This window comes from Melospiza melodia, chromosome 29 (assembly GCF_035770615.1).
Source record: "Melospiza melodia melodia isolate bMelMel2 chromosome 29, bMelMel2.pri, whole genome shotgun sequence".
Lineage (NCBI taxonomy): Eukaryota > Metazoa > Chordata > Aves > Passeriformes > Passerellidae > Melospiza > Melospiza melodia.
In genome coordinates, this window is record NC_086222.1 from 7,516,111 (window position 1) to 7,541,382 (window position 25,272).

The 25,272-nt window shown below is 42.0% G+C and overlaps 1 protein-coding gene across 2 annotated transcripts in view; it reads right to left on the bottom strand.

Moving 5' to 3' along the window:
- ARHGAP32 (Rho GTPase activating protein 32) overlaps positions 1-24,863 on the bottom strand; it is a 247,282-nt gene extending 222,419 nt beyond the window's left edge. For both annotated transcript variants that reach the window (XM_063178517.1, XM_063178514.1), the window contains exon 1: positions 24,790-24,863. The gene's annotated coding sequence lies outside the window, so the exon portion shown is untranslated. The remainder of the gene's footprint in view (positions 1-24,789) is intronic.
- Between the last annotated feature and the right edge of the window lie 409 nt (positions 24,864-25,272).

Sequence of the window (25,272 nt, forward strand, 5' to 3'; positions counted from 1 at the left end):
TCAAGCCACATTGTTCAACCCCCTTAAATAATGAAGTCGAAATCTGAAAAGAGACAACACAGATTGAAGCTTTAAAGTGCAAACAGCTTCTCCAACAGGACCATTTAGGGTACACAAAGATACTTTATTCCCTACAATCTGTGTCTGCAGTGAACAAGGCGGTTTTGTGCTTCCTGTAGCTTTTTACCTTCTCCCCCAACACTTCAGTTTTCAAGAGGGAAGCATCACCTATAGCATCAGTGATTTCCCCTACAGTATTTTTTTGTTCATCCTTTAGTTTGCCTCAAACACTCTTCACATAAGATCCTTCATCCATCTCTAACTTTTCTTGCTAAAACTCTTTCAGAAGTGTTCTTGTTTCTCCACTAAAATAAAAAATAAGCCTCTTGTCACTCCTCTACCCCTTTCTGACACCCTTCTAAACATCCTCCACTGATTTTCCCTGCAAACTTTCCCTTGCTCTGGGCAAAGCCCATCCTCTGCTTCTCCTCTCCTGCCCTTCCCTCCACGCTTTTGAAAACTCTACATCGCTGAAAACTTCACAGCTATGCAACTTGCACTGTCTGGCACTATTTACTAAGAGTAAATAATTTGATTACTAACTTCTAGACATTTCCATTACATGCCATCCACAATGCTAAAGCTCTGGGTGAGGGTTCTGCAGAGAAGATTCCATGGTCGGGAACTTTCTCCTTAGCACAAACACTCCCCCAGGAGCAGCAATTAGAATGGCCGCTTGACACTTCACCAGGAACTTGAGATGACAAGCACTCTCCCCAACAGCTCAATGCAATCCCTGTCTCAGGATAACAGAAGTCATGTGGGGGGAAATATCCCTCCGCCCAACCAAAGTCTATGATTTTAAAGAACAGGGGTCATGAACCAGCCAGGAGCAGAACTGGCTCCATCACATTTATCAAGTTCAAAGTGTCACCTAAAGCCACGCATGGCACAAGATGACGTTTTGCAGTCATTCCAATAAAACCTTCTCTTCCCAATGAAATCCTGATTTACGACCGAGACTGCTACTCCAGCCAAGCTTTGAAGTGTGTGCGAGGTGCTTTCTACTATTGAAGATTAAAAGAAAAAAGCAGAATTAAAACTATTTATCCTCTAAAGGAGTGTTAACTCCCTTTACTTTCAGCCTAGCAGGAGAAAACTGGAAAGGGCACCTCTTCTAGCCCAAAATCTTAGAAGGGCAGGGGACAGAAGCCATTCACCACCTTTTCTTGGCAATGTCCAGAGGCAGGAATGTGTAGTGGTGTAGTCATTGAGGACTTCACTTAAGAAACACGCAGGATAGCAAATTCCACCTTTATGAGCTACACAAAGGACCTGACTTGGGGGGGGAAAAAGTCTGAATCATCTGCAAGCGACACAGTCTAATTTACTGCTCCCAGAGTTCCAGTCTGTCACTCTTCCTGCTCCACATATAATCGCCAAAATCTGATTTCAATAATTTGTAAATACATGTGGAAGCCCTTCCTCATCTGCGGGTTAATTGGTGACTCATTTCACAGCACTGCCGAAGGATTTGTGCTCTTCCCTTCTTACTCCTGCTAAATTCATCACTCCATTCTGCTGTGCCAGTAAGCTTTTCCATCCAGCACTGGCTCATCTGTTGCCATAGCAGCCACGAGAAACAGAATGCAACGTTAACAAAAGATTATTCGCCCCCTCCCCCCCGTAATTTATTTATATGCAAGTAACCCACTGAGGGCTGACAATAGCAATGACTTGTCATTCACTCTACAGCAAAAGGGTTTTTTTACTTTTTTTTTTTCCACACATGTGCTACCAAAAATAATTAAAATTCCTCTGAAGGGGAGAAAAAATCCTGAACTGTTTAGGATTAAGGAAATGCAGTAGCAGATCTGTATAGGATGCTGATTTGGAATTAGAGCTTGGAAGAAAGAGGCTTAACACATACACTGCTTGAATATCCCTCTCCAGAAAGCTTTTCACTATTTTCAACAGCACCATTAGAACCATAGAGAGGCTAAACCATGGAAAAAACCTAATTCCAAGTATTTATATCTAACTAAAAACCTAAGGGAAAAGGCTAGCTAACTAAAGAAAGACATAAAGCCTTTTGAAAGGTACCTGTTCCTGATGTGCTTGTTACCTGCACAAGCTGAATTCAGCTGTTCAGTTCCATAAGGAATGCTTGGGTAAAAGGAGCTGTTTACAGATGGTGAGAGACAAACAGCTGAAGTGAACTAGATCCTGGTTCAGGGGCCTCTGTTGTCTCAGAAAACAGACTGGATGGCAGGATCCACCATTTCAGAGCAAAACTCTCACCCCGGCCAAATCCATGGCAAAATCCTGAGCTAAATACAGAATCTGGAACAGAGTTCTGGTCAAACATTCCAGGTAACCTCCAATTCGTTGCCTCTCAGGTCTAGAAGATCCAGTATCTCACACACATCTCTAAAACATCTGCTGCCTATGCCAAAGCTTGGAATTTAATGCCAAAATGAGACATCCCAGTATTTTCAAGGGCATAATGGCCACCTCGGCTGAAAGACGTTATGGCTGCCTTTAAGTGGGTTTAGAACTTGATATATTAAACAAATTGTAAATTAACCAACACTATAAAAGTAAGAGTGGAACATTAAGAGAAATCAGAGCAGAACACTAAACAATGCTTTAGGTAAATGTATTCACAGCGTGTGGTTTGTGGTTCTTAATGGATTACTATAAACATATACACACAGTCCTACACCATTGTGATGCAGGTTTTCCGAAGACAACACGGACTAGAGGCACACCTGGTTTTCAGCTCCACTAAAAATCCATAAAGATGCATCAATTTAAGCCAACTGGCCCGTAAAACTCACGAGTTTGGTCTTCTTTTTAGAATGGGAGCAGAACGGCCCTTCAGCCGTGTTTAGTTTGCATTAAATAACTCAGATGTGCTTGGTGCCTCCTCAGGAGGACACGGTCCCTCCAGGGCAGTGTTGGGAGGCTCCAACCCACAATGGCATCACTGCAAAGCATCTTCAGGCTCCTGCTCTGCAGATATCCCATGCAAATCAAGGAAAATGAGACAGCACCATGCTCAGCTAAATTCCATCTCACCCCCCATCCCTACTCTCTGTCAAAGATTTTACAATTTCAATCTAAGAGGCAAGTCAGCAATATTGGCTACCAACCTCTGTACCCCAACCTCCCACCCCGAATTTCTCATTATCCTATTTATTCTATTTATTTTCCAGCCATCATATACAAGGTGGTCACTTATAGAAATCTGATTCCAGAGAGGGCAATGGATTGAAACCTCATTACAGAGAACTACTGCAAGAAAGATGGGAATACTCCACTTCCTGCTCTACTCTAAAGTCATAACTGCAACGTTTTATGTACTTTGTGTACATACTCTGCAAAAGAACAAAATAATATCTAGCTGAACAGTCAGAAGTTAAAATACTAGGAAATAAACAATTTAAAAATAAATATGACCAAAAGACTTAGGAAAAAAGATTAGTTATATGTGATTCTTGCATCTTAACCATCACAGATTGCTGTTGTTGTTTTTAAACCATCTTAAAACTGGAAGCTGCAGCAGCCTGTTAAGCAGCATTCAAATAATTTAAAGCAGTTTTATAACTAAGTAGTTCTTCCTTGAGCTTCTTTATACCTTTTATATATAGATATGAAAGAGTAGTACTTAAACTAAAGAACAAAGAGCTAAGAACTAGAACATCAACTGTCTTATGCTGGGGAGCAGTTCTCTAGGAACATTTCTCTGGCAAAATCTCACTGAGCCAGGTATAGGCAACTGAGTGCTTGACTTCAGTTAAATATCTGTGTTTTAGATAAAAAAAAAATAATCAAAATGAAATAACACCTGGACAGCCCTTGGCAGACAATGCCTCAAAACAAGGATGATGCTGCAAAGTTGAATACATTTTAAATATCAGTCTGGAAATAAAAAGAACACTCATTTACCAGCCCAGAAATACAACTTTTAGGCAGGAAAATTTCTATACTCTGCTTATAACTCCCTTTGGAACATTCTGCAGTTAATAGTCTCCCCATTATTTGATTCTAAGTATCAAATATATAACATAGGAATTAAAAATACTCCTCAAAGAAAATATCTTCTGACTAACCAATTTCCTAAACAGCTCAAATAGAGAAAGCCTTTGAAATGCCAGATGAATTTGGGATGATTAGTTTGCCAATAATCAATGCTTTCATATCTGCTGGAGCTTTTAAAACTGAAAGCGTGCTGTGCAAAATCCTAACGGATGAGCTGCTGGAGGTTTATGTTTGAAGTAATGCAAAGAAAGATTTGATTCCGAGGCCTCCAGGCCCCATTCTCCAAGAGTCACTTGGTTTTATGAGCAGCTTGGAGCCTGTGCTGAGCATTTCTGACTCCATTCCACACACACAGAGGGGGGAAAAGGGCGTGTGGAACCCTCGTTTGTAGCTGCAGATCAGGGAGGAGGAACTTCATGCAATAAACAAAAATGACTGCAAGCCCCAGAATAAACAAGTATTCACAGTGGGAATAACATCTGATCCAACCCATAATCCCACCTTTGCCCAAAAGTCAGAGTTTATTTTGATGTCACCAACAGCAGTGGAAGAAAGCCAGGAAAGAAAGGAAATGTACAGATTTTTTTCCCAAGTAATAATTCAAAGTCCTTTTCTATGAGTTCTGTGTGCCCAGTGCTTCTCTGTGGTCTTTGAACATAAGTTCTCCTAAAACTTTCAGTGGAAGCAGAAAGCAATGCTAAATTTCACGACAATAATGAGAATTCTCCCCTCAATATATCCTTGTTCTATTTATTCTGTAATTGAGGACATCCCTTTGCATCATAAACTGCCACCACTGTTTTGCTCTAACATCCATGGAAAACAAATCATAACTACAACATGCTAAACAGAGACAGGTCTCCAAAGTTATTAATTTAAAAAGTTCATCTTGCTAAGTATTTGCTGCAAGGCATAAATTATTCTATTTCGAAAGAAGATTTTTAATGCCATGATTTATTCAATGTGATTATAGGGTGAAAAATTCTGAGTCTCCAAAAACACTGCAACAAAGTGGACTACTAAAAGCTCCTTCCAATACATACAAACACACATTTCACTAATTTAATAATCTAATAACCTCAGTAAAATCTAAAGACACTCCAGGATGCAGCACTAAAGAAGAGTGAGTACAATATTCTGGCTCCATTACCCATTTCCATTTGTGCTTGCCAAATGCACAGGGCCAATTCCAAACAGCAATACACATAAAGTAGGCTGTTCTCAAAGGAATTCAAAGAGACAAGTATGCTCTTTTGCAATTCAATAACCCACTTTTTCTCACGCTCAAGTGGTGACCTCCTCTTAAATACACAAGTCGCTGAAGAGAAGGTGCAGCCAAAATCCAGCATTTGTCAGATAAAATAATCTATATTTAAAGAGGCAAGGCCAGACAATATAAGCTTCAAAATTTTGTTCTAATAAAAAGGAGAAAGAAGGTGGAAAAATGCAACTAGTGTTGTGGCCTCAACTCCAATAGATGTTCAACATCTCTTGATGGGTAGAGGGAAAGTCAGCACAGTGGAGTCACTCAAACCTGGCAGGTTTCTGACTGAAGCTCTCCCTTATCACTTGAGCTATGAATGTTCTGAGATGTCTTCCTGCTCAGACTGAACCCAAGCCACTTTTTTCCCCATATGTTATCGTGGTGAAGTCTTTTCTATATAGCTCAACTACAAAAGTGAGGAAGAATTCTGAAGTTTCCTATTCAGAAAAAAAAAAGGAAATCTATAAATCTTAAAATGTGACAAAGAGGAATAACATGGGGAAAATGCCCTTTTACTCCTAGAAGTGCAGAGCAATGGTATAATTGACAAAATGCAATAATATCCTGGTTTACATCCCATTTCAAGCTCAGCATATGCTTTAAGTTAAATCTATGCCCTCCCTTGAGCCCATGGGGCTGTGCTGATGGTTCAGCAGTGTTGGAGCACCTCGTAAATCAAGTGCATCTGCAACTTCCATGAGTAGTGGGAATGAAGCAAATTGTTGCTGAAATGTTTGGCTTTCTGCATCTCCAGAAGTGTGAAGGCTTGCAAAGGGTGCTGAGCAAAACCCACTCACTTGAAAGCTTTCCCTTTCCCATGAAGTCAGCATAGCTCATCCCCAGAGCTGGAAAGGGCTGAGCCTGGAGCACAGGTTGGGCTGGCCAGGTTCTCTTCTACTGCAAATAAACCAGGTGAAGGATTTTTAAAAATGCACTTTTAAAAATTAGATGGTCAAATTATTTAACTTGGACACAAACTGGTTTATTAGCAAAGAAAAGAAACTATAAAAAGTCTTTAAATAAAACCATGTGAGGAAGATACAGCCCTAAAGTCCTGCTGGTCTTGAATGCAAAATTTCAACGACAGTGATTTTATTTTTTCTGAAATGCTGTCAAAAACATTCTTCCCTATCCCCTCCATGCATTTTAAAAGTTTCTGAATGTATGAATTATGAGAAAGAGCTCGATTAAATGATTCAAAACACTCATTAATGAAAGCTGCAACTAGCCTGTCACAAAATGTAAGTGAATCACCAACAGCTCAACAATAGAAAAACAAGTTGGTTTCAGGTGAGGTTCATGTTGGCTGAAACATCCTGACAGCCACAAAATTACTCCTTCAGACAGTGAATTAAAAATATCCTTCTTTGACTGGGGTTCATCATCCTAAATAATATTCTACAACACATCCTCCTGACTTACACAGGAGCCATGAAACAATGACTGGAACTGTCACTACTGACACCTGCCTGATCCTCCTCTCTGTTTAGAGCTGACAAGATCTTAAATTAGGAAATTTCAGCTATACCTGATGGCACTGTGCTTTTCTAAGGCCACAAGTTATCTGGTAGCTCCTTGAAGCTTTTAAGGGAGTAACAAGAAGGGGAAAAAACACCAAAGCACCACAATAAAATCAGTCAGAGGCGCAGAAAATTATTTTGCTTTTAAAGCTACCTTGAGCCAGGGATTTTTTTCCACTGTATGATTTCAAGCTGTGTCATGTTCATTCCACTAAGTTCTGCAAACCTCACATCACAAGGCATATAATCAATGCTTTCTTCTCAAAGGAGAAAAAGACATTTAAAAGCAATGTGCAGAATTAGTAATGCCAAGGTTGTGGTTTCAATCCCTGTATGGACCATTCACTTCGAGCTACACTTCATAACTTGGGTGGGTGCCTTCCAATTCAGAATATTCTGTCATTCTTTGAAAAGTGGTGCTTTAACAATTCTACAAAGAAACAACAATGATCATCAACAGCCATGAAAAGTGAAAAAATCCTTTTAAAAATGATCTCCAAAAGGCAGATAACTATGAAATCCCCTGGGGGGAGATTAAATAGATAAATAAATTGATAAACAACACTATTTGCAGCATCTTGCTTGCCATGCCAAAGATTTTCCAGTCCTAACACATCTCCATTTACACTTGGGAGTGGTTTTTTCCAAGACTTCAGTGACTGGAATTCCCTCAAAAAGTTTTCCCATGCTGACCTCCATCCCAGTACTTGGGAGACCTTGGAACCACTACACTGTGAGTGTTGCTTTTCCCAGATGCTCCTGTTTCTTCCTAAATGCTGAACAATTTCAAACCCATTTGAAGTCAGCAGGAGCATAACTGCAGGAAAGACACAAAGAAATTAAAGTTAATACCAAACTCAATGCTGCTGCTGCTGGCCCAACATGACAGAAGGAGCTGGAACTTATTTCCTGGACTTCTCACCATGGTTTGGGGCACAGCTAACCCAGAGAGGTCTGGCAGAGTTGGTTAAGGAGTGCCAGCATGGGGGAACAGCAAGATCACTCCCTGCAGCTGAAATAACCTAATGGCTCATGCCTTAATACCATAATCAAACAGTGGGGGAGTATCAAACCACTGGGGGAAAGAGTTAAAAATTATATTAAGTAATAAATTTAAGTTTTCTTTCCTTTGTTAAAACAAAAAAAAAAAATACCTGCAACAAACCACAACTACTAATCACCTAATATAAATACTAAAAATAAGTCTACCCAGAGTTAAAGAAAAAACAAAAACTACCAGAGATGCAGAAGAAATGAGACAGATGGTGGCTCTTACAGGGGAGAACATTCGTGCTGAACAAACATAAATATGTTTTTGGTCAATAATATTTAAACTGTCGGAAACAGCACAGTTAAAGATTACTTATTCAAAGATTCAACCCCCTCTATTGTCCCTACAATTCTGTAATTCAGAAATACTGTTGATAACATTCAGAAGACAGATACACTCAACAGGTAAATCATATTTAAAGGCCACTCACCTTAATAGGTGTCTGCTCAGCAACAGCAATTCTTTAACATATTTTGCATTTAAAATAGTGATTGTACATCACAGGGGTGTCATGGTACAGACCAGGCTTGGACTGTGCAGGGCATGTGCAGGATTGGTGCACCAAAATATGCACTCTCCCATTTCATCACCAATGAAAACACACTGCTCAGTTCTCCAAAGGACAGCAGCACAAATCCACTCAGAGTTAACCAGAAGAGATTCTGAGATTTGCACAAGAAATTTTTAAAAAGCAAAACCCAAAGAGTTGCCTCAATTCTACACTGCACACCTGCCCCTCTAAAGCTGGCAATATAAAGTAGCAGACCTATATTTTTAATTATTTTAAAATAAAATTGCTTCAATAAAAGCACTTCAGGAATGTCTGTTTGAACTTGATTTAAAAAAAAACCCAGCCACATGCAAGTGATTTATTTGTTCAGAAGCTGATTTTGGAGCATGTTGTAGAAACACTTTACATGGGTCTCAATTGGTCAGTCTTGCTATAAATTAAGAATATCAGATGAAAATCAGTTTATCTTTTGGCTAAATGGGAAGTTATTAAGGAAATTTGTCTCATCAGTCATTCGCTTTTCCTGCTCCTCTTGCTTCAAAGAAATATTTGGGGCTATTTAAAGCAACAGTGAGTTTGAGGCGATGTCAAAGCCCCACACATCAAAGGACACACAAACATTACTGCTCTGTCAACATTTCCTCCAAAGGATGGACATCAAGGCTGAGGAAAGGTTTATTAATGCCACTTTAGAGAGATTCATCCCCACTTCCAAAACATGGCCATTTAATCTCCTCTTTTTACACTAGGATGAGAAAAAAAAGCAACCTAAAAATATTCTAATAACATGGCAAAAGAAATAAATTATTTGAAATTAAAAATACCATTATATTCATTTGACAACCCTTTTTTTTTAACCTTCAAAAAGGTTTCTTTACAGAACCTTAGGAAAATGTTCAAATTCAGCCTTCAGGTTCTGCTGAAGCAAAGCAGCACATTCTGCAGTTTTACAAAAAAATATCTCGAGGGAAGCGAATGAGACACCTCTGCCACACTTTAGTAAAACACACAGAATCTGACACATGCTGGAAAATGTAACAGCAATGAAGGAAAGGCAGGGACAGAGGTCCAGGGCTGCAGCACCCAGCTGGGTCACAGCTGTGCCCCAGGGTTGAGGAACACTATGGAGTCAGAACTGAAACTCAAGGAAACTGGTTTTGCAGGAAGGTACCAACTGGAACTGAGTCTGGTGAACCTCAAACACATTTCTTTCCTGCTGACACCTTAAATTGGCTTGTCCACTGGCTTGGAGGCAGCTGGAGCCTTGATGAAATCCCCTCCTCATGGGCATTCATTCCCTACAGAAAGCAGGGGGTTTGGGCACTGGCACACCTGGATGTTGTAATGATCTCCTTGCTGTGGGGCAGAACTCCCAGCTGAGGGTCACCAGGGTCCCTGTGACATTCACACCACACAGACATTCCTTCAACACCAGCAGCACTGAGATATTGGCCCTTATGGCCACTGGCAGGCGGATTTTCCCTCTTTTTGGAATGGCTGAGCTGTGGGCACAAGATCTCTTCCATTTGGTGTGTCCTTTTCCACCTCCGCTGAATTCCAAGATCCTGTAGAGAACATCTACAGACAGGACAAGGAGCAGACTACCAGACTGATGACACTACAATATTCCTTCAGGCAGGGAACTCTTTGATACCACAGTCAGCTGATTTTACTATGGCACCAGGTTTTAAGCACATAACTTTCAGTATGCAGGGTAACACACAGTCAAACTTACCTCAAAGCACTGACAATCTCCCTAATTACCAACAAAAAGGTGTCATTTGGCCAACTTAGGCCAGCACAAAGTCCCACCGGGAGAGAAGGGGAACATGTAAGGCGTGCTGGTTTATGTCTCCATGAAGGCATGCAGTTGTGTTTACATTTTAAGCTTATTTAAATGTATGGCCTCTGTAAGCAAAACCAGCTCCCATTTAAATGCTTTCACAAGGATGTTTTATCTACTCAAGAAGGCCTCCAAACGTTGTCTTCTGTATTTTAAGCATCAGACTAGATACCTATGTTGCCTCCTCCTTACTGTACAGTTCTGACATCCTTAATCTCTTCTGCATCTTATAAACACTGGTTTGAACTTCTAAATGACAAATCCACACAGATTTTTCTGTTTAGAATTTCTTAATCTTTGCAAAGCTTCCAATAAATAGAGAATAATTTTTTCTGTTGTGTTAAAGAGCCTCACACCAAAAAGAACCTAATAATCTAAGTAAAAACCCCTTTACTTTACATGCTGCTTACCATTTACATTGAAAATATTTCAAATACCAACATTTTGCATCCTGGAACGAGATTCTCTATATGTATAGCTGGGATAGAGTGGAAACACAGGAAGCTGATGGAGGCTGGACCTTTACTTCAAAACTTTCAACCACCTTAATATTTAAGCAGCAGCTGTAGTAGTCTCTACGGGTTTATTGCTTAGAGCTTTGACTGCCATTTCCTTATGACTCAGGGAAAAAAAAGGAAAAGAAACAGGCAGAGTTGTATAGGTGAGGAATGGGGGAGGAGAAACTTTTATTGCTCTCTCTCTGCAGGAATGTTCACAAGGTGACTGATTGCTCAGAGGGAAGTGGCACAGATCCTGACACTGTTTTATGAGGATGTAGACCCACACTTCAATCAGAATGTTCACAGTGAGACTCGAGGAGCCGAAAGTAGAAGTGGAGCAGAGGAAACATTCTCAAAGTGGTTGTATACATTCCTAATTTCTCTTTCTGCAAAATTGCAGCCTCTGCTAGAGAAATGACACTAATATAAAGCAGAGAGATGGAAACAAGCTCAGAAAAACACAAACCATTCTACATCTCCCTGTATATTTCAGGTCCTCTTTTCATGTCTCTTCTATGTAAATCTACACTTGAGCATTTGTTTCACTTTTGTTCATGTTCTTAAGCTATGCGGTTCTGCATATAAAAACACCTTTAAGTATTTGTTGAAAAACCAATAATATAAAAGCAAATAAAGATCTTTAGTATCTTCACTCAATACCTACACAGGCCCAGCTGAAAGAAAGCAAACCCACCAGCAACTTCCATGGTATCAAAAGCTGGCCCTGAAAAGCCAAGAGCATTTTTCTCCCTTTGAAGCCTTTTTATTTCAGCATCTCCCACCAGGGCAAAAAGGACTGATGTACTCTTCCAGAAACTCCATCATCTCAAAGCTCCATTTGCCCAAGTTTTAAGATAATAATTTTGTCCCCAATTACTTTTTTCTTCTTCCTCTACAAACCAGATTTTAACAAAAAAAATGGAACCTCTTGATATCATTTCTTCATCTTCACTAACACCTCTTCAAAAGTTTGCTACTCCAGGGGAGAAGCAGGATGACATGGAAAGAAGATGTTACACCAGGCTGCACAAGCATTTTTTTCAGTCCAGTAGTTGGCCTGGCTTCCATTTCCACATCATAGCAAGGTCTGAGACCTTGGAGGCTACCGGTAAAAAGCTACGAGATTTACAAGTGCTTGATGCTACTGAGACCCTCAGCCCTTGAAACTCTAAAATCTATTTATAGAATAAAAACAAGGAAGAAAACAGTCACAAACAGATGGGACAAGCTGAATAAAAGGAAGGTGTAAATTGACTTGGCCAGGGCAATGTTGGAAGATGTCTACAAGTACTTAATAGAGTTAAATGTTTAAAAAAGAAAATCATTTCCCTCTAAGTTCAGACTCTGAGGTGGTAAATAGCACCGTATGCCACACCATATGTCAGTCAGCAAACAACCTTCACAAATCATCTCTCAAAAACCATTCTCTCAATCCTCTGGATTTCCCCACAAGCAGGAACAAGCAGTGACACAAGAAAATCCACGCACTGTCCGTGCATTAATCCTTTCAAAGATCAGGCAAATACAGGGCAGGATTTCAGTGCTCAGAAGGTGTCAATTTACTCCACAAAGAACCAGCGCCACTGGTGCGAGCGGAGCTAAGACCACACTGTCCTAGGGTGACGTTGGGATGCTTGTATCCCCATTCATGTGCTCTGTTTATGCTGGATATTATGGTCTGTGCCTTTAAGACTGGCTCTGAAGAGTGAAAGTTCTGTTTGGGTTTTCTTATCAGCCTGGCGGGACACAGAGACACTAGCTAGTGCAGCTTTTGCTTTTTCTGCTTTTGCTTTTCGCTTTGCTCTCTCTCTCACTCTTGCTTCTGCCTTGCTTCTGCTTGCTTTTGCTTCTGCTCATTAGCTAGTTTAGCTAAACAGTCCAAATTTCTTCCTGGACGGCTTCTCTTTCCTTTTTTCAACCATCCTGAACCTGCTCCGGACTGGACCTGGGAACACCGAGAGTTTGCGCCTTGTGGCTGCAGCAGCTGCCCCAGTGCCTGAGGGACTGAGAACAGAGCGACCACCCCCGAGAGACTTTCTGAATTTGTCATCTTCTTCAGAGTGGTGTCATCTGGTATTGTTCATTCTGTGTGCCGGGGGGTTTAAAAGGCTTAGAAGTGAATACTTTAACTCATCTATCCATGCCTATGAATTAACACATCAAATACCTCCATCTTCATTTCTAAAAGTCCTTATTGGGTAGGTAAACTATCAGCAATGCTAATGAGGAATGAGATTTTTCTTCATTTTCAAAAGGTATGAATGTCACCAGTCCCAGAAGCTGGCTCTGCTGTGCAGCATGAGGAATGCCTTGCTGGGAGGGAAGAAAAGACCTTTCCCAAGAGACACACATGGGAGTGCAGGAGCACTACACATGTATGCACACAATTAGGGCCAGAAATTAGTTGAAGGAGGCCTGAAAACCGTACAACAAACAACTCCTGGGCCTTACTGTCATCTCACTGAAACTGCTATTTGCATAAATAGCTTTAAAAACCTGTGAAAGGTAGGCAAGTTAAATAATTGCAGTCATTTTTAACCAGAAGCATTTCAGTAGTGTGTGCTTCAGAAAGGCAGATCTCTGCCTGTCCCAAAGCTATGCCATGGGATTTCACCTATCTATTATCAGCCACAGCTGGTCCAGAACCATGTGTTGTTCAGCAATCAAAACCCTCCTTATTGTCATAGTACCTGGGAAACTAAAATACACAAATTCTTTTCCAACTTGTTTGTTGATGTTTAATTTATCCCTCTGAGCACCTCTAAGAAGCCTCCAGAAATGAAGTTACAAAGTATAGAAGGAGGACCTAGAGAAGATTTTACCTCTCATGCATTGTATGGGTTATGGGGTTGCGGTTCTGTAACGAGGATATATTCTGCCCTCTGTTAAATCGGGATTTGATGCTCTGATGTATCAAAAATGTGGAAGAACAGCACGCATAAACCCAACAGAGTTAAACACATTATTTGCAGAATTTTGTTAATAAAAATTTCAACTGTATCTAGAAGAGAAATTAGACTTGATAGTTCAGAACTCTTGAAACTTCTCACACCTTTTCCATTTGGACATTTTATTTGCACCTTGCATTCAATACAAAGTGCAGTATGAATATGGACCCTTGAGTCAGCCTAAGTCACTGCATTTCTAATGAATTTTAAAAAGACATTTAAACACTTTACAGATTTCTCCTGGGAACCCATGGGCCAAACAATTGGCTCAGCAGGGGATGCTGAAAAGACCTTCACCCCAGGAGTGCTGGGAGCATCATCCTGCCAGGTTTCTCCAGGATGACAAGGTCACCTGGCTAAGTGCACCAGGCTTTTCTGGTGTTTGGCTCCAGGATTCTGCTGACTTTACTCTTCATGCTGAGGAATCCTTCAGACCTGTTTAATGGGTTGTCAGCTTTCTGCTTCACTAGCCAGTCCCACGTTCATTCCTCATGCAAATTGGTGCAACCTCCAGCAGAAATTACAACGTCAAAGCATTCACAGAGCTCAGTACAAAAACATCAGTTAGGGACTACTCATGATTTTGAAGCATCCCAGTTTCTGAAAAGGTAGTTTGAGTTTTCACAGTACTGAACAAAACATTAAACATTCTGCCCTTGGGTCTGTTTTGTCAGAAGCAAACACAGATGTGAACACTTTGATACACCTCTGCATTTCTCCTGCCAGCCCATGTTTTGGGTTCCTTATCTGCAGCAGTAACCAGCTCTCAATGAACTCCCTCCTGCTGTTTGTGAGAAAAATGCACATGTGACAAGCCTGGATCCCAGTGGTCACACATTTCAAGAGTTTACATTATAATTCCTTCTGAACTCTTTCTCCAGGTAAGTTGAACAGCCTCAGTTCATTCTGCCATTCCTATTTTATTCTCCAAATGTAGGCAATGTACTGTCTAAATCTGTCCTGAAACTCCAATCAGCAATTACCTTGGGAAAACCTTGAAAATCAACATCTACATTAATTCCTCTTCTCCTTTTTTAAACACAAATAATCAGGACAATTAGGGAAGGCAGACTGAGAGACACTTTCTATGTATTTATGACAGACTCTTTCAAGAACTTACATACTTTTATTTTCTACCTTGTCACACCAAAGTTGCGACCCAGGTTTTCTGAAGTGCAGTTTTCCATACCTGCTCCCACACAACAGCACTAACACAAACCTTCTGCACTTTCCAGCCTACAGGAATATTCAACAGGGAAATTCCAACATGCATATGCATAAGTTAACACTCAGTTGGAAATCCAAAATAATTTAAAGAACTGCAGTTTTTTGTGTATTCAAATTTTTCGGAAATTTTAACACATAAATGAGAAAAGCAACACAGCCTCCAGAAGCAGCCAAAGCTCCCAGTGCCAAGAATCTCTGAGCAACTGTCCCAGCTGGCCCTGACAATGTGGCCCAGAGCAAACCCTCCAACATCTCCATGCTAAGGAGCTCCTTGTCCAAAGGGTAGGCAGTATTTTTAAGTCTCTCACAGGAGTATTATGAAGATTAATTAAGGTCTGAGCAGTGCTTTGAAGATCAAAACTGCTATGCTGTTATTTATTATTAAAGAACAACAAAGTGCATTCTTGTTGTCTGTAATTCAACTTCAGAGAAAACAGTGGACGAGCACATGTTCAAGTGCATAAATTAATTCTCCCTGCCCCAACAAGCTGTGATTTGTATAACTGCATTTTTAGCCACCAAAACCCCATCAGAAAGTCTAAACTCATCCCTTTGAAATATTTTAAAGGCCTGAAGGAATATAACCAATACAGTTTCTCTTCTGATTCTTTTCAAGGATAAGCTTTTCCTATCAGATATTTCTGCCTCAGTTCAGCAATGCTTTTTATCCTATCAGGAGCCCTTGGATTAACATTAGACATATACTAAAGTGCTTTGCTAAATCAGTTCAACACCTATTTTGGATGTTTGCATTCAAAAAGAGGAGTGAGAACAACTGTATGACAGGCTGGGTAATTTTTTTTAATTTTTTTTTTTGGGGGAGGGGGAGGAAATCACAAGTATTCAAGTATTTTGGAGCTCTACTTTTTTCACAGGTTTTCCCATCAGAAAATTATTAATCTCTTTTATAGATTAGTATTTCACAATCAAACTATTTCACAAAAATATCCACTGCTGAAAAATACATAGAAATAATCCATTGCACAGTGCATGACTAACTTATACTTCCTTCAAATGCATGCACAGATACAATTTGAAAATACTCACTAGAAATGTTCCCTTATTTCAACTATAGTTGTAACCTTAAAACATGGGATCACATGTATTTTGGCAGTATGTCCACACACAAAAATCACAAATGTTAGCATTAAGAAGAATTTTAAAAACAGAATTAAAAGTTGTGAATAACTACTCTCAAGCCTTGCCACCACAGCCCTGTATTCCTGATCTCACTCAGCTCCAGCAGGTTGAGTTCTCCACCATCCCAGCATTGGGCTGCAGCAGTGCAAATATTTAAAGCAAACAAGGATTAGGAGCTGTTGGACCGCAAGGGTGGTGAGCAGAAAACTGGTGTAACTGGGCAGCTCCTGCCAGCCCTGCCCTGCAGGCACTGCTGAGGAAGGGCCCGGTGTCTGCAGGATGCTGAGTGGGTCAGCCCTCATCACCTAGCACAGGAAATACTTACAGTTCATTGGATTACTTTTGGCTCTCTTCCCATTACCTTAGTCTGCACTACAACTCTGCAGCACATTCTTATTAACAACACAGATACCAGATTGTGAACTTCTGTACTTCTTCAACTGCTTTCAGGAGCAAGTTGAGTTATATTTAGCAGCCATATGGCATCCCTCCTCCACACGTTTGCTAGAGATAAGAACTGACAAATTAAGTTTTCTAAAACACCAATCTATATGTTTTCATTTCCAGTTTTAATCATAGATGTTAACTGTGGTTTAATTGTTAACCCTGGCATTTGCCAAACAGGAAATGCAAAGAGTACCTCTAGCAAGGGATGCAATCACAGAACTAAGTTTTCTTGCAATCTACATGAAACTGTTAAGAATGCTCCTAAGCTGTATTCCAGACAGTTACATTCTTCTAAAATTAATACAATATGGCTACATAAGTGAATAGCCACGGGTGTATTGGCTTCCTTATGCAGTTGGCAATTGTTCTGTGTATGGGTGACTGAACAGAGGTTACTTGAGCAGCTCAAGCTGCTGCATATCTTAACAGGGGAGAAAGTCAAGAGCACAGTGACAACCAATTCATATCCCATAAAGAACTTCAAAGACAAGGGCAACCACCACACAGTTTTCCCATGCTCCTGGGAACCAGGTTTACAAAGCCAAATCTCTCCACAGCCCAGCCTAATTTCACAGAAACTGCAGCCAGAGGTTAGGAAGAGATCAACAGTTCTAAGAACAAAGACAAGACATTTGAGAGCTGCTGTCATTCAGGACAGATGAAATGGCAGGCTGAACATATGACAAGGATCTACAACAGCCTCACCCTGAGTGCCACCCCATGTGTACATCCCTCAGGGAAAAGGAAAAAGGGGTGAAGAACTGGAGGCCCCTGATAACTTGAAAGAAATTGATTTGTTTTTCCTCTCTAGCAGCAAGAGGAATCACTGCTAAAAATACTTATCTGTCAGCCAGATCATACCCAATGGCTAACTCTTCTTTCCAGTAACTGGAGTTTTCCCAATTCCTTCTGTGTCTTTCTGGGAACCAGCTAAGCAGGGAACACCCCAGAAAAGCTCTCACTCAGGTGGCTGCAGCCACAAACATCACCTAGCTGCAAACTGCTCTGAAGCATCCTCTCCAAGGGTGACTGCACAGAGACAACCAGATTCCAGGTCTCATTACATGCCTCCACTTGTTTTGCACCTAATTCAATTCTTAAGGGGCAAACCCAGCTTCTCCTGTCTGTCCAAAGAACTGCAGAGCAGCACAGAGTGTTTCTCCAGCAAGGGAAAGAGGGACAGACATACACATTACATGCATGCCTGAGCACACTTATGAGCTGCATGTTTAGGATGAGAAATATAAATGAACAACTCTGTTTCTTCCTGGTGGTGTGTTACATTCACTACTCAAGGTAAAATAATAAACCCTCAATACTGGGTTTCTCTCCCTCTGCACGAAGCAATTTGGAGAATCTGTCCATCCGGTGTAGCCCATCCTCTACTTAACCCTTGTACAATTCACAAAGGTGAATGATAAGGCACAAATCACTGCCTGCAGCAGAACCTTCACACTGGACAACCCACTGGAGACCCAATGTGCCAGTCAACACATTTTGCAAAGAAGTAACAATTTCTTCAGAACACTGATAATTCCCTACCCTTTCCTTGAGGAGACAGCTACCAGTGAAAGAAAAATAATTGTGAAGTCAGAACAACACCAGGAAGCAGAGGAAACAAATTGCTTCACACGCCAGAATCTCTAGCACAGAACACTGGGGAGAGAACATAATGTTTAAGGTTGCAATCAATCGTTAAATTTCTCCCAAAAAAGAGAGCACACACACTCATTTGTTCAAAGCTTGCCTTGGTGAAAAAAAAGGTAAGAATAACCATCCCAGCATGCTTGATTATCAAATCAGAGCTCAGTGGGAAGAATAAGTAAGGGAGTCTTCCAATTAACCAACTTTTTCTTCTTTTTTTTTTTTTTTTTTTGCTTTTTTTTTTTTTTTTGCTTTAAATGCAGTCATTGAGCACTGCTGGAGAAAGTTGTCGGGAAAAGCAAATCCCTGGTCTTCTGGCAGTTGTTCCCATTCCTGAACAATTCCTCCTTCAGATGCACAGCCACAAGGGTTCAAAGGTCCCCACAGCCTTTGTTCTCAGTTCCAGAGTGGTTACAAACAAACTTTTGTTCCCGTTTCTTCAATGAAATAAGCTGCAGCAGTTACCAGTGACTGAACTTTACGTCTGAAGCTTGCCTTGTGCACCATGCAACAGGACAACTATGGAATCTCATTTACACTTAAAAAATAAGTTACCAGAACTTTTGCTGAAATAACAATCCAGTGCTCCTTAGGGATTCAATCTCCAGTGAACATATTACACCTCTGCAGGTTCCTAGAAGCGAGGAAGGAGCAACACACTCTGGTTTACAGATTGTGCCACAGAATTTTTTTTGGTTTATCTGAATATTCATAGCTATTGCTCATTCATTTGTGAGTTTTACAAAAAAACTACATTTTATATTTTAGTACAAAAGTAGTATCATCATCCATACATTATAAATACACATATAAGCATTAACAACAAATCATGATACGCAAACAGCAATTTTCATTTCTATCCCAGACAGAGTGTAAGGGATAAGATGATAATCATAAGGGCATGTTATGGAAAGCAGCTACTGAAATGTATTCATAGGCCATGAAACGTTGATTTGCATATTGTTGATAAAATTTGTAAAGATTCCACCACATTGTATCCGGTGCTATGTAAATTTGGGGGGAAGAACCAGCAAGGTGCCTTATGAAGCAGGATAATAAGTCTTTTTGAAGTCAAAATAAATTTTAAAAACTACTGAAATCACCCTGTTAAAAGACTGATTGTTCCCAGCGGGCGGGAGCTAACTCTCTGGAGATGCTTCTTGTAAAACACAAACACAAAAGGCCTGGCACAAGGTTGCTATTATGAAATCTAATGAAGACATTCATGAATCATAACAAGGAGGAAAAGGGTAAATATCAGCAAACACTCATAGACTCTTGCAGCAATTTAAATTGTGCACAAATGGGGCTGTCCAGCTACATTCTTCATAATAACCACTCTTATGCCTAAGTGAAGTCTGTAAGAATACGGCAAAATTATAACATTTAAATTTGGAAAACTTCTTTGTTTTAGGTTGGCACCAAAAAACCAAGCTGTTTTCAAAACACCAAGCACTGCATCTTCTCTTTTTCCCTAGAGAACTCACAGACACTTTGAGCATCCTGAGTATCAAGGCCAGAAAGTTCATTGCCCAAATGCCAGGAAACATTGTTACTGAAATTAAGGGAAGGGAAAAAGCACAGCAACTTAACTTTAATAGTTTAATAGAAATGTGTTTAGTCAGTAATGTCTCAGATAACAAAATACACAGAGAATTAAATACGTCTTTCTGTAAGAAGCAAGAATTTTCAAACCACACGTAACCTAACACCTTGCCATCAAAGGTATTTTTGAGAAAACTGATTTTCTTAATCTCCCAATAAGGGGTGACAAAGCTTTTAGCAAACCACCTTTCATCCACGTATCTTAAAAGCAATTCACCCATTGGAAGAGCTATCACCAGAAGACCTAAGCTCACAACCGTGGCTCACCAAGTGTCTCTCCATCCAACAGAAAACCTCAAGGATATTCAAGCATTTAATTTTACCCCGAAATCCACAGGAATCCAGGCTCCAAAGTGCTTGCAGTCCTGGTTTAATGAATTAATGGTGGAAATTGGAGAAACTCCAGCTCCTCTCTGATTCTTAATGAGTTACAATGGATACACTAAAAATCAATGTATTCTACCCACAAACATCAGTACTGAGATGGGGCCAGGCAAAAACCCCAGGCACATTAGGGACGGGATGGAGGGGCAGCAATTGCAGCTTCTTCATCAGCAAAACTGAGATGACCAAGAGGGTGAATGATTCATTGATCAGGAACAGATGCACAGCTATTGTTGCTTCAGCCACTGACCTCATACCATGCCGGGACACAATCAAAATGTTGCAACATAGCTACTGAAATAAGACTGAACGACCATAAAGGCACCTACAACAACTATTTTAAGAAGTGGAGATATATTTTATTTTCTAAACCATGGGTTAAAAGCTGCTAAGCCATATTCTCTTAGATTATTAAGAGATGGCACTATGAACTCCAGAAGTGCATATGCCTAACTTAAGCACAGAGTAAGAACATCCTCTGAATGGTAACTTCAGTGTCAACCATCACCTGACAATACTGAATACATTGAAATCGTGAATATGATGAGAGTTAACACTGGGTTTAATCATAAAGCAAGACAATAGCACGAGGAAGCACATCCATGGCACATTTACCAACCTGATTACAGTAAACCTGGTAGCATTGGTTTATCAGCTTAACCAATCAGCAGGTAATTAACTGTGCATTTAACAACTAGGTAGTAAAGTTTCTTCCCGGGGAAAATCAGATTGGAAAAGTCAACAGCAGCTTAAACACGATTAACTTCCTGTTCCACTGCTGGCAAAGCAAATCCAATTTACTAAATAGTTTAAAGGGCAGTTTTTAATTATTTTGCACACTTCCAAAGAATTGAACATTACACACAAATATGGATAAGCGGATCTACTGCAGTGAGCACAGATCTCAGAACCACAAAACACCACTGAAATAAACACCCAGAGACTTCTTAACGTGCTTAACAGCCCCAGCACTTTGCACTGCAGAAATCCCATTTATTATTGGGGATATTATACAAGACAGAGGCCACAAAGAGCTGCAGTTTCCTGTTCTGTGCAACAAAATCCTAACTTGGAGCATCTCCTTCAGACTTCTCCAGTACCTCATATTTCTAAAGCAATCTTGGAAAGCCAGTATACAACAAGGAAATCTTGTGAGTGAGATTTACATCTTTTACCTGGTTTCTAGTGACACACACACACCTCCCTAGGAACATGCACAAACTACTCAACAATCTATACATAACTCAAATCTTTTGCACTGCAGGAATTGAGGGCTCGCAGACAGTGTGGGAGAAACACAGCAAGGCACACAGAGAAACAGAACAAGAATTCAAATGAGCAACTCAGTTTTGCTACCTTCCTACACTTCTTACCCATCACAATAATTAAAAATTGAAAACTGATGTTTTCCAACTTTAATTCAGCAGCAAAGATAACAACTTTTCAGCTACAACATGGATTTACAAAAATAAAACCTAAGCAAAGCAAACAAAACTCCTCAAAATTAATATTGAAGAGGAACAGTTTCAGCTAAACCAGGTTAAAATTGCTAAATTACTCCTGGCCCGCAGCATCACAGCCTTGGGTTATGCGATTCTCCAAATTCTCGTTGGCTGGAAAGCCTAATCTGCATAACAATAAGTACCAAAAATGGCTTCTCTTCAGTGTCCTCGATGTGCACACCCCTCCTCTCCAACCCGCTGAAAAGATTAGCATGAGAATAGAAATCACTGGGAAAATCCACATGCTCCGACTGCCCAGACTTGTTGACCTGCCTCACCCCAAATATCAAAATGGCTGGTTTTCCCAAGGAAAGCTGTTATGGACTTTAAAAGTTGATAAACACTGCAATCTGTTTCTCTTTTATTGCAATATCAGATATCCAGAGCCGAACAGCAACACAGAACCATCTCCACTCCTGGAAATAGAGATTCACAACGTGCTCAAGTTCACATTCCTGCACCAGTCTGGTGGGGAACAACGGCTCTGTCAGGATCCTTCTCAGCCTGGACCCACCTGGCCCATCACCAAACCCAGGCAAGCAGCAGGCTCAGCAGCCTTGCTGGTACACAGTGCTGCTGCTGCACAGATCCAGGAGCTGCAGGGGAGGAGCACACCTGGGAGGGGATCAGGCCTGTGGACACCACACCTGGCAGAGGCCATCCGTGCTCACAGTCCCACGGGACCAGTTTGGTTCTGCAGCCAAAATTTACAAATTTACCTACATCTTCTTCCCTTTCTGTCCTTACCCTGGCACCAGGAGAGACAATAGCTCTTGCCTTGGTCACAGCCACTGGAATCAGAACTACTGCAAAGATAAGAATACTCTGAGGAAATGCGAATGAAAATAATCCCCCAGTTCATGAAAAAGCCAACAAGTTCCTCTTATTGGTGGAGTGCAGTTCACAAAGGCCAAGAGAACCCTCAATTCTTCTCTCCTACAAAACTATTCTAGCCATAATAAAGTATGAAAAACACAATTTATTTTTGGAAATATGGACATTGGGATCCTGCAAAACACACTGAGCTTTTGTACAAACATATTACTGTATTTGACGTGTTTGTTTTGAAATGGGGGAAGTTGACTAGAATCATCCCCATAATGCGGTCTGACACTTCATGCAAAACAATGCACTCAGACAGCAAAATGACACTTCCTTTTCAGAAGTTCACAAAAGAACCAGAAGCCCAGGGGGAAAACGGCCAAAGTAGCACTATTCCCCTTTTTTGTTGGATTTCCTCCACTCCCTCTGGGATCTTCTCTCCAGGCAGTAAGTCACCACTGCAGTCATCCCCCTTAAATTGAACATGGTGATCATCCTTCCCCTCGCTTTGCATTACAGAAAACAGATTGTTAAGGGCTGTGATCCTGATATTTCATAACCCAGCAGCAGCAATTGATACAAAACCACTGCAACATCCAGCTACAGACTGGACACAAAACCCAAAAACTAAAGCAGTTCCCGGATGATATTTCTGCTGACTTGCCTCAGATGTATTTGTCGAGTTTCTGAAGAAACAACGACCACTTCAAAAAAACAAACTCCAGATTAAGACCACACGCTGAAAGATTAGCCAATAATTTGCTTCTGGCAATAGACTAATATTTCTTCCGTACATTATACATGGCATTTATACCACAGTAACACTTTCAGTTCTGTTTCCCTAAGTAACAGGTTTTGCATTTTGCCAGACTGACCCCATTTCCCCCCATTTTATTATCTCTACCACCATATGCTCTCAAATGACTAGAATTTTGATTCTTGCAGCTGGCTCCAATGTGTTCAAACACTACAAACCCATCAGCTCCACATGCACGCACCCTAGTAAGGCTCTGATCAGTTTCATGAAAACAAACCAGTCCAAGCACAAGAACTATTTACTGCTCTTTTATCACAAAGAATATGTAATATTTTACTTACCAGTCAAAATAAGTTGCTCACTCAAGGCTAACCTGACTTTAGGAGAGAAGACATCTGTGCAGTGGGAAAAAAACCGCATGTTCTCAATAAGCACATGCAGGGTATTTGTCCCTACGCTGCAGAAGCTCCAACCTCAAACACTTGAAATAGATTTCAAGAGTCCTGGAAACCGACTCATTCAGTTAATTTCAAAGAAGAGTGTCTGCTCACCTTTGGATTACACACTTACAGCTGTTTCTTGAAATTAAATGGCATATTTTAAGCTTCTACCTTGTTGCCTTTCCACCTGTTCCTCTCAATTACATTCTTCCCAGGGCCAGGGCCAACAAACACAACAGACTGGGCACCCACGGAGGCTGCCCAAGCCTCTGTCCAAAGTGCTGTTTTCTGCACAATCTCACGTGGAAAGGACAGAGAAGGAACAAAAACCGACTCGTTCCCTTCGCTTTCAAACAACCCAGCAGCCCTCTGTCAGGTCTGGAGCAGCCGTTTGCCATAACAGACAGATTCCCAAGGGAAATCACGATGGGACACACGGTTTGCAGAAAAAACAGGACCATAGGTGAGTACCCACGTGCGAATTTCAAAGGTTCATTTACCTTTTTCCCAAGCTGCCATTGCCCAGTCAGAGCCCAGAACTGTTATGGATCCGTCCCTACAGACCTCGCTCCGGCATCCACCGCTCACCTCCCTCTGCCACGAGGCGGGAAGCTCCCCGAGATAATTTGGATAAACCACCTCGGCGAGCACACGCAGCACCTGTTGGGCGCTGCTCACACCGTCCCCGGCCAGGACACGAGCCCTGCGAGCCCGCAGCAGCCGCACAAAGGGCAGCAGGACAATGGAGCCGGCACAAAGCCGCGTCCCCACGCCGAGCCCCACGCGGGGATGGCACGCATGGGCTGAAATGCCCATTATCCCTCCTTGACGGTGATTGTTCACCAGCCACAGGAGAATTCGCCCACCTGGGGACCCCCGGCGACACGGGCGGAGCGCCAGGAGCGGGAAAGGGGAGTCTCGGGACGAACAAAACCCCGCCACGACAAATCCACGAATGCTTTTATTCGGGATTTTGTCCTTTTTCTCTCCCGCCCATGGCGGCAGCGGCCGCGGCGCGCGCCCCATCACCCACCCCAGCGCCGCCCTCACGACCTGCAGGGCGCTGTCGCGACACTATCGCGACCGCCGGTGCTATGCCGACCTGTCCCCTCAGCCCTCCCCTCCGCTGGCCGCGCTCACCTCGCTCCGCCGCCGCGGGGCCGCGCCCCGACCGCCGCTCAGCAGCCCCGTCCCGCCGCCCGCAGCGCCATGGCCGCGGCCGCCGCAGGTAAGGAGGAGCCGCCGGGAAGGGGCGGCAAGGGCCCGGCAAGGGGGATCCGCGTCCGGCACACGCCCCCGGCTCGGGCTCAGCGACAGGCGGCGGGGCCCATGCGCGCTGCTGCTGCCGCCGGCTCCGCCCCGACGCCGGGAAGGGCGGGCGTGAGGCGGCGGCCGAGGGAGGGAGGGAAAAAGAGATGGAGAGGGTGATAATCGGATGAGGGGAGGGGTGATGGGGCCGGAGGATGGCGCGGTGTCGGGGTGGCCGTGAGGGGGACGCGGAGGAGGGAGCTCAGGATGCCGCTCGGGCTGGCAGGGCAGCGTGTCCCTGTCTACCACTCCCTGGCAGAGGGCTGGAGCCTGCTGAGGGTCGGGCTCTGCCCTCAGGGAGCAACGACGGGATGA